Source organism: Monodelphis domestica, chromosome 5 (assembly GCF_027887165.1).
Source record: "Monodelphis domestica isolate mMonDom1 chromosome 5, mMonDom1.pri, whole genome shotgun sequence".
Lineage (NCBI taxonomy): Eukaryota > Metazoa > Chordata > Mammalia > Didelphimorphia > Didelphidae > Monodelphis > Monodelphis domestica.
In genome coordinates this window covers 196,459,587-196,470,938 of record NC_077231.1, presented here as the reverse complement: position 1 = coordinate 196,470,938, position 11,352 = coordinate 196,459,587, and positions in this window count along the sequence as shown.

Sequence of the window (11,352 nt, the reverse complement as noted above, 5' to 3'; positions counted from 1 at the left end):
CTTTAAAAAAGTCTGCCTTTTCCCTCTGAATGTGAAGCTGCTTGTCTATTATCAGCTTGATGAACCCTATAATATGAATCTCAGTTTCCTGATATGTAAAATGGGAGTCATAGTAACACCTATGTCCCAAGATTGTTGTGAGGATTAAATGAGATATTTCCAAAATGCTTAACACAGTGCATGGCACCTAGTCATTGCTATATTAACTTTAGCTATCATTACTCTTTTAACATCTACTTTTCCAGTAGTATTTTCAAATAAATTTGTAATGACAGGTTTTGTTTTTATATAGCCTAAATTTCCCCTTTCATCCAGTTTGATACATAACCTAAATTCCTCACATATTCAAATCTAAATTTGCATAGCCTAAACCCCTTCCCAGTATTCAACAGGATATATAGCCTAAATCCCTTTCCTGTATACCAATCTAAATTTACAGAGTCTAAATCACTACTTGTATTCAACCCCTCCCCTCTATAGTTGTCCTCAGATAGTATTTAAAGGTTGTATTGAGGGGTTAGCTGGGTTGCTCAGTGGATCGAGAACCATGCCTAGAGATGGGAGTTCCTGGGTTCAAATATGGCCTCAGAGACTTCCCACTTCCCAGCTGTGTGACCCTGGGCAAGTCACTTAACTCCCATTTCCTTGCCCTTACCACTCTTCTGCCTTGGTACCAATACACAGTATTGATCCCCAAATGGAAGGCAAGAGTTTAAAATAAATAAATAAATAAAGGTTGTACTGAGCTCTCAAAGTCCTCTGAACAACCCTATTCTATCAGACAGCCAAAGTCAACTTTTTAGATTCTAACCAAAGCAAACTTGGCTTCCCAAAGACATAATACACATCAGTGGAATATCTTGACCTCACCCTGTGGCTACTCACCTATGAAGAGTTCTCACATGCATCCCCTTCTTGCCACTAATGGAACCACCACATAAATCCAAATGTGCAGCACCTCTCGCCTAGACGATTGCAATAACCTCCTAATTGGTCTGCTTGCTTCCAACACCTTCCCTTTGCAGTCCATTTTCCACATGGATCCCTACACCGATTTTCCTGAAACATGCATCTGGCCATGTCATTCCTTCAGTCTCATAAAGCATCAGTGGCTTCTTATTGTCCCGAGGACAAAGCCCCAGCTTCTCCGTTTGGCCTTCCAATTCCTTTATAATCTGGAGGTGGATTATGTTTTCCAGATTTGTTTCATATGTTTCTAACACATCAAATATTGCAGCCAGAATTGTAAGCTCGATATTTTCTTTTCATGGTCTTCCATCTTGCACCTCAGATTCCCTTCCCTGAAATGTTTTTTGTCCTCATCTCTGCCTTCCAAGCTCAGCTTTGGCAACTCCAGTAAGATAAGGTCTCTATTGATCCCCTCAGTAGTGCCACCATTCCTTCATCCTTCTGAAAATTATTTTGTAATTACTTTATAAATAGTCTGTACTTTCATTTCAAAATATATCAGATCACCTTTTCCTTTGACAGAATGTAAGTTCCTGAGAGCAGGTTAGTTGTGCCACTGCCTTTGCATACCAAATATATATCCAACACTTTGTGTCCATTGTGGTGGAGGTCACAGGGAGCATAAAGGACAAAGTCCAGACCTACAATTTCTTCAGTATAAGTCCCAGTGTGGAAGCTATCTTCGTCGATATAGATCATCATTTTAAGGACACATAGCTACAACTTCTGATACATTGAGAGATTAAAGAATTTGCCCAATTGCATTACCGGTATGTGTAAAGCTCTGAAATTAAATCCAAGTCTTCCTGACTCCTGGGATGGTCTTCTAATAAGCTAGTTAGAATTGATAAAACACTTAAAAGGTTGGCAAAATATTTTATAAATATTACCTCATTTTATCCTCACTTCAGGGGAGAATCGGTGCTGTTGTTATCGCCAATTTACAAAAGGGAAACTGAGGAAGAGTTATAGTGGTGGTAGAGTGGATAGAGAACTAATCTCAGAACCATGAAGACCTAGGCTCAAGCACATCTCTGATTTTTGCTGTCTAGACAAATCATTTGCTTAGTTATTTTACTGAAATGCCTTTTTTTTAATTTGAATTTGAATTGAACTCATTGTTTTGGTGACCTGAAGAAGTAGCTAAAGACTGAATGTTGTTCAAATATGCAATTGGTACAAACAATTAATAAATTTATTCATACTTCAATTCCCCAAACTAAATAGTAATTCAATTCATAATTGGCCTCTGAGTCATAAGTTATAATACGTTTGGTTCTAAAATACTATGGATAATGTCTAATATAATGAACTTTTCTATTTCAATCTTTTTATTACATTCCATGATTTTTACCTACCCAATGTCTCTTTTAGTAACTTGGGTCATTCAGATAGATTCATATTGGAAATGAAGAAAATAATAAAAGAATTAGTCTTCACTAATAGACTCATAGTGTCTAGAACAAGGGAGACAACCGTGCAATTGTCCTCTCCCATTGGCAGATCATATCTTGGGCTCTGGCTTCATTCTGAGCACCATAGTTCAGAACAGACATTAATGAGTTAGTGAGTTTTGAAAGGAAAGTGACCTCCATAGTAAGGGAATCCTGATCAGGCCATAGGAGGCTCATTTGAGGGAAGTAAGAATATTTAACTTAAAGTAGATAAGATTAATGGAGTGGAGGAAGGGGAGGATATGAATGCTGTCTCTAAATAATTGAGAACATGTCAAATAGATAGGAGATTAATCTTTCTTTACTCGACTCTAAAGGGCAGAACTAGGAACAAGAGGGTGAGAATTGCAGAAAAGATTCCAACTCAATATAAAGCACTTCTTGACAATTAGAATTAGCTGGAATGTTCAGGTACCTTAAGAGGTACCGTGTTTCCCTTTGATGAAGCTTTAAAAAAGATTAGGGAACTATTTGTTTAGGTACATTGTGAAGGAACTGCATGATTTGCATTAGGGTTTTATCAAATGACCTCTTTAGTCTCTTCTAACACTAAGATTGTATGATTCTGATATACATCTGACATTTTTAGATGGAGCCATAAACAGTAATTTAGTTAGATTTAAATCAGATATTCCAACAATGTTTTTCTTTGAAAGGGAAATTTTTAGAGCTATTGGTATCAGAGGGGAATTTCTCAATTAAAATAAAGATTAAAACAATCATGTACTTTAGCAATTTGTTTCAGCTTACATTCAAGTATTTTTTAATTAAAATAAGATGTCAAAAACATATATTCTCAATGGCAATTTTTAAAGAAATCTAAAAATGAAAAACATGACCAAAATATCAATTTTCTTATTCTGAATATTATAAATAGAAACAAAATTTCTGTATATGCCTTAAAATGCTTCCATTTCTTTAGATATTTATTTATTTTTTGATTGAAGAATTTTACTTAATTCATTTAGAATATTTTTCCATGGCTTCATGTTCTTTCCCTCCCCTCCTCCCCATCCACTGTAGCTGATGTGCAATTCCACTGGGTTTTACATGTGTCATTGATCAAGACCTATTTCCATATTATTGATATTTGCACTAGGGTGATCATTTAGAGTCTACATCCCCAATCATATCCACATTGAACCATGTGATCAAGTAAATGTTTTTCTTCCATGTTTCTTATTTAGATTCAAATTGTAACTACAATTTCCAAATCAAGTTAAAGGAATGAAAAAAAAAATCAGAATCCTTTAAGTCTCCAAAGACATTTATTTGATATAACCAGTTAATATAGTAAAGGGAATAGGAAAGAGGGGCAGATAGACAGACACACAGAGACAGGGAAAGATGGAGTTAGAGAGAAAGAAACAAAAAAAGGACAGGAGGAAGTAATGAGAAATTATTGCTTTGGATGTCTAAATAAATGCCTAACTTCAGTCTAGTATCTTCTTTTTTGTGGGGTTGATTTGAGGGGAGGAAAAGTAGAATAGACCTGTGATTTCATCTCTATAGAGAATGCCCAATATGGAAACTCAGTGTACCCACGCAATTGAGCAACTTGTCTACAATGTCCATTCTAGAGCCTGCCTTGATAACAGAGAGGTTAAGTAACACTCAAATGCCTTGTTGAGTCAGATTCAGGTTGTAAGTTTGGGCCTGGTCCCCAATGTACTCTTTCTAGGTGCCTCTCATGGTGCAAGTTAAATTTATGAATATTTATTTCCTTGGAAATTGCTAATCAACAAAAAGCAAATGCAAGCTTCTTGAGAATAAGCATTAGTTCTATTTTTCTCTGTGTCTTCAGAAGCTACTATAGTGAATATTAAAGGTAATTTTTTTTTATTACAACACTTATAAGTTTTATCCCTTCCTCCCATTTTAAGAGATATACAGCCAATCTCCCTAATGAATATAGATGCAAAAATCTTAAATAGGATACTAGCAAAAAGACTCCAGCAAGTGATTAGAAGGGTCATCCACCATGAACAAGTAGGATTTATACCAGGGATGCAGGGCTGGTTCAACATTAGGAAAACTATCCACATAATTGACCACATCAACAAGCAAACCAACAAGAACCACATGATTATCTCAATAGATGCAGAAAAAGCCTTTGATAAAATACAACACCCATTCCTACTAAAACCACTAGAAAGCATAGGAATAGAAGGGTCATTCCTAAAAATAATAAACAGTATATATCTAAAACCATCAGCTAATATCATCTGCAATGGGGATAAACTAAATCCATTCCCATTAAGATCAGGAGTGAAACAAGGATGCCCATTATCACCTCTATTATTTGACATTGTATTAGAAACACTAGCAGTAGCAATTAGAGAAGAAAAAGAAATTGAAGGCATCAAAATAGGCAAGGAGGAGACCAAATTATCACTCTTTGCAGATGACATGATGGTCTACTTAAAGAATCCTAGAGACTCAACCAAAAAGCTAATTGAAATAATCAACAACTTTAGCAAAGTTGCAGGATACAAAATAAACCCACATAAGTCATCAGCATTTCTATATAATTCCAACACAGCTCAGCAGCAAGAACTAGAAAGAGAAATCCCATTCAAAATTACCCAAGACAAAATAAAATACTTAGGAATCTATCTCCCGAGACAAACACAGGATCTATATGAACACAACTACAAAACACTTTCCACACAACTAAAACTAGACTTGAACAATTGGAAGAACATTAACTGCTCATGGGTAGGACGAGCCAATATAATAAAAATGACCATCCTACCCAAACTCATCTATCTATTTAGTGCCATACCCATGGAACTTCCAAAAATTTTTTTTACTGATTTAGAAAAAACCATAACAAAGTTCATTTGGAAGAACAAAAGATCAAGGATATCCAGGGAATCAATGAAAAAAAATACAAAGGAAGGGGGTCTTGCAGTCCCAGATCTCAGACTATATTATAAAGCAGCGGTCATCAAAACAATTTGGTACTGGCTAAGAGACAGAAAGGAGGATCAGTGGAATAGACTGGGGGCAAGCAACCTCAGCAAGACAGTATATGACAAACCCAAAGATCCCAGCTTTTGGGACAAAAATCCACTATTTCATAAAAACTGTTGGGAAAATTGGAGGACAGTATGGGAAAGATTAGGCTTAGATCAACACCTCACACCCTACACCAAGATAAATTCAAAATGGATGAATGACTTGAACATAAAGAAGGAAACTATAAGAAAATTAGGCGAACACAGAATAGTATACATGTCAGACCTTTGGGAAGGGAAATACTTCAAAACCAAGCAAGAATTAGAAAGAATTACAAAATGCAAAATAAATAATCTGGATTAAATCAAATTAAAAAGTTTTTGTACAAACAAAACCAATGTAACCAAAATCAGAAGGGTAGCAACAAATTGGGAAACAATCTTCATAAAAACCTCTGACAAAGGTTTAATTACTAAAATTTATAAAGAACTAAATCAATTGTACAAAAAATCAAGCCATTCTCCAATTGACAAATGGGCAAGGGACATGAACAGGCAATTCTCAGCCAAAGAAATCAAAACTATTAATAAGCACATGAAAAAGTGTTCTACATCTCTTATAATCAGAGAGATGCAAATCAAAACAACTCTGAGGTATCATCTCACACCTAGCAGATTGGCTAACATGACAGCTATGCAAAGTAATGAATGCTGGAGGGGATGTGGCAAAGTAGGGACATTAATTCATTGCTGGTGGAGTTGTGAATTGATCCAACCATTCTGGAGGGCAATTTGGAACTATGTCCAAAGGGCGATAAAAGACTGTCTGCCCTTTGATCCAGCCATAGCACTGCTGGGCTTGTACCCCAAAGAGATAATGGACAAAAAGACTTGTACAAAAATATTCATAGTTGCGCTCTTTGTGGTGGCCAAAAATTGGAAAATGAGGGGATGCCCTTCAATTGGGGAATGGATGAACAAATTGTGGTATATGTTGGTGATGGAATACTATTGTGCTCAAAGGAATAATAAAGTGGAGGAATTCCATGGAGACTGGAACAACCTCCAGGAAGTGATGCAGAGCGAAAGGAGCAGAACCAGGAAAACATTATACACAGAGACTGATACATTGTGGTACAATCGAAGGTGATGGACTTCTCCATTAGTATCAATGCAATTTCCCTGAACAATCTGCAGGGATCTAAAAAAAAAATACTACCCACAAGCAGAGGATAAACTGTGGGAGTAAAAACACTGCTGAAAAGCAACTGCTTGACCACAGGGTTGGAGGAGATAAGACTGAGGAGAGACTCTAAATGAACACTATAATGCAAACTCCAACAACAGGGAAATGGGTTCGAGTCAAGAACACATGTGATAACCAGTGGAATCATGCGTCGGCTATGGGAGAGGGAAAGGCGGGTGGGGGGGGGGGAGGAAAAGAAAACGATCTTTGTTTCCAGTGAATAATGTATGAAAACGACCAAATAAAATAATATTAAAAAAAAAAAAGAGATATACATCAGCCCATGTGAAAAGTTTCCACACATATTTCCTCCTGTTTTAGGAGCTAAGAACATGTCTGGTGCCAAAGTATATAAACCAGAGAAGAGCAGTAGGAAATTTTGTAAAAAATATATCTTTGAAATGAAACCCTGCTATTTCTTCCCCCCTATTCTTTGATCAAAGAGAAATTGATACTTCAAAAATACAGCTTTCCCTCTGTCAGTGCTTCAATACCCCAAATTACATTTTATTGCCTAATGCCCAATCACTGGTTCCACCTGAAAAGGTGCTGCTCCAAGAAGCAAAATCATCAGGGAGATTGGTATTTGCAGCTTTATTGGATTTCTGACCTTAATAAAGTAACAAAACTTTGGTCCAAGACTGAGGGGTGGTGGTCAGAGAATTGAGACAACTGTTGGCTCCTCCATCAGAGTTTGGGGAATACATTAAATTGTGAATCCATTAAAACCATGCAAAAGGCATAGCTTCGTCAACATTTCATTCTTTAAAATCTGACCATATTTTCTTTTCTTGCCCAAGACACCAATAAAGAAAGAAACTTGACAGCAAGGGAATAAGAAAAGTATCCTTTTAAGTACAGAGCTGGTGAGTGGCTTCCTAGTTAGACTAGGCTGCCTCCAGTGTTGATTTTGGAAATATTGATAGCAATCTCCTCTCATTGGCTCCAGATAAAGAAATAAAATGAAGAGACAATATAAAAAGTGTAGGTAAGGGACAAAGTATGTTTTGGGAAGAGCCCTACACTAAGGACAAGGAAACCTGAATGTGAATAAGGAAGAACCTGCTGACTAGTCTTGTGGTCTCTGGAAGATTGTTCAAATTTTTAGTGTTCAGGTGTTCTCATTGTCAAACAAAGGACCTTGACTTAGGAACCTTGACAGTCCCTTGTAGCTTTAAGATTCTCTGGCTCCGAATTTCACTAGATTTGGAAGAGTTATTTGACTTTGCACAAGTCACTTGCTCTCTCTAGTCTTATTCACATAGGTTTTTGGACTAGATGGCTCCTATGGTACCTTTGAGTTCGAAATATTTAAGTATAATTAGTTGTGTGAGGTTAAACAAGTCATTTCATCTGTAACCCTCAATCATCTCTACTGTAAAATAAAGGTTTAATCTCTTTCAATTCTGAATTTTCTTTAAATAGTAGCAAGACTATCCACCATAAGGGAAAAATATAAAGTTACATTACCTAAAGTACAAAAGAATTTTATCGTCTTATGAGATTTTATTCTATACAATTGACCTTCTTAGGTTATATAATAAATAAGTTTTTTCTTCATGATTCTTATGATTCCAAACTAGGAACTATAGATTCCTTTTTTTCCCCTTCTTTCCTTTCCTTCATTCCTTTCATCTGCCCAGGAGGTGGATTCCAATATGTGAAAGATTCTCCATGGCCATCTCTGCTGAGTTCATTGGCCTCCAGTGGATATCAAAATTAATTCAACATATCAAAAACTTTCATACTCCACACTTTTCAATGTTTTTTTAATTGAGAAAATTTTGAAGTTGAAATTTGACCTTCTCCAGTCCTGCAACAACTGTTCCATTTCCTAAGATCTGTCAAAAATCATCGCAAACATATCTGTTTGTTTTTAGTACCTTGGTGACAGTCTCCCCAGACCTGATAGCCTGAATCTACTAAGGACAGTGCCATGCTCCCTCGCACCTTACTTATTTTCAGCTTAGGCTCCCTATTAATTTTTTCTCTTCTATTCCTCCTTGTCCAAAGATTATTCTCTTTTGCATTGAAAACAGAAACAGAATAAAGTGTGAGCTGTCTTAATCTGAATTCAATCAATCAATCAATTTTTCTGAAGAGCCTACTGTATACCAGGAATGGTGTTAAATCCTGGGGATAGAAATATGAGAATGAATAATTTCTATCCACAAGGAGCTTATTGTCTAATGGTAGAAAATAGTGAACATAATAAAAAATAAAAATAATTAAAAATGAATATAAACAATTCCAAAGCAGTTAACTAAAAGGTAGTTTGGGAGGAAAGGCATTTAGCCAGGGGAGAAAACAAGGAAAAATATGCAGAAAATAGTATTTGAGATAGATCTAAAAGGAAGAGAATGACATGAGGGTGACTGATAATGTAAAATGTAAAATACAAGAACTATAGTGCCATGTGTTAAGAATAAAGGCCAGTTTGGTTATATGGCAGGGCATAGGAAGGGTTTGATATACTATGCTGCTGGAAAGATAAATTGGAGTGATTTCATGAAAGCTTTAAAACCACACAGAACAATTTCTGTGTGATGGTTGAGTCAAAAAGGTTCCACTAGAGTTGACTGAGTAATACAGAGGCAATAGGGGGAGACTCCGCTTAAGGGAAAAATAATCTGGCAGCAATATATAAAACAGATTGGAATAGGGAGAAGCTTGAAATGAGACAAATTAAGAAGTAATTGCAATAATGTAGGGGAGGACAGTGATGAGGACCTCAATGGAGATAGTAGCTTTATGTATCATTTATATGTGTGTATGAATTATTATATTATATGATATATATTATACATTGTATAATATTTTGTTCAGTTTTTTTTAAATCATGTCCAACTCTTCATGATTCTATTTGGAGTTTTATTAGCAAAGATACTGGAATGGTTTGCTATTTCTTCTCTAGATCATTTTACAGATAAGGAAACTGAGGCAAACAGGGCTGTGATTTGTCTAAGGTTATCTCAGGAAGATGAGTCTTCCTATCTCTAGGCCCAGTATTCTATTCACTCCACACCCTAGTTAACCTTCAGTGTAGCATAATATCATGTAATATGGTATATACTTTATTATACAAATGTGTATATAGACAGATACATCTATCTGTATGTATATCACAGGTTCAGATATAAAGAAAACAAGACATTTAGCATTTAATTATATATAGAAGGTGAAGAATAAGGGAGGAGTCAAGGAAAACATTGAGGTTATGATTCTGGGAGAATGAAAGAACGATGGTACCATCAACTGAAATAATGAAATTTGGAAGAAGAGGTATAGGTTTTTGAAAGAAGGCAATTAATTCTCTTAGGGCATTTTGAGTTAACACATCAGTCTGAAATGTTCACTTTGCAACTGGTGATGCAGAACTGGTGGCTGGGAGAGAGAATGGAGCTGGATATATAGATATATATAGATCTTTGAATCATTTTCACGGAGATATTAATTAAATTCAGGTTAGCTAATGAGGTCACCAAGAGAGAAAGGGCAGAGAAAGAAAGGAATCTCAGAGTTAGGAAGAACACTTCCACTGAAAAGCCCTGATATACTCACTAGCTTGTGAGTCTTCAGAAGAAGCAGTTAGTGTAGGAGGAAAAGCAGGAAGGAGAAGTGCCATAAAATTCAGAAAGGAGACAGATGATACCCAAGAGAAGAGGTACCCAAGAGGTCAACAATGGTAAATAGTACAGATATGTTGAGAATAATGTAGACTCAAAAAGACCTTCTGTTTTGACAATTTAGAGTCCACTGGTACATTTGAAGATAATTTTAAACAATCATTTGTTGTCATTATCCTCTCTGCCTCAAGACTGGCATTATCATGAGCTCATTTTGAATTTTGCTTTTGATATTCACTACTACTATTGGACTGTGTTGCTTCCTTCTATTCATTCAGTTTCCTCATCTTGTTTTTAATCTTCAGAAATTCATTGAATATTTTTCCCATTCCTCCAAGTTTGGCTTTAATCTGTAGAATTTTAGGCCAAAAAAAAAAACCTTACATATTTGTTTATTCTACCTGATGTCCATTTTCTACAGTTTAACAGATCAAGTTATACCTTTCTTCCCCTTTTAGAAATTTTAAGTTAATGTGCTCATTTTCCCCTAAGGTTCTCATAATTTCAATCATTTTTTTCCCTTTATTGGTCAGAATGAAGGTTCAAAACAAAAGTTGCTCTCAAGCTTGACTACCCCAATCATCCTCAATTGTCAGCTCCATGTTAATTATTGGTCTTATAAACTAATCTATACTGTAAACCTTAAAATTTCTCAGACTTATAAATGTTGGAAATTTCCCCATTGGGGAATCTTCTACTTAAAAAAATTCCCTAGCAGATAGTGAGAATTCTACTTGAATGTGAAAACTCCTTGCCTTGGGAATATCCCTACTCCACCCTACTTAAGACTGCTTTAGGACAGGAAAAACTCCTTGCTGAGCAATGAAAGTACTTTGATCCATGTTTATGGAAGGGACAGGAAGTTCTTTGAGTCATGACTCTTTTAGAATTGATACAATGGGATACTAAGTACCTATAAAGGTGGGGCAACTTGTAAACCACTTAAACCTAAAAGGGTGATAACTTATTTAGAGGTTTTTTCTTAATGAAATTTGTCGACACAGCAGCATTTTTTCTGACTCACTAAAGAGATTAAAACTACTCAGCTGTGAATTCAAAATGGGCGGTCCTTTAGAAACATCTACAGTGATTGGTAG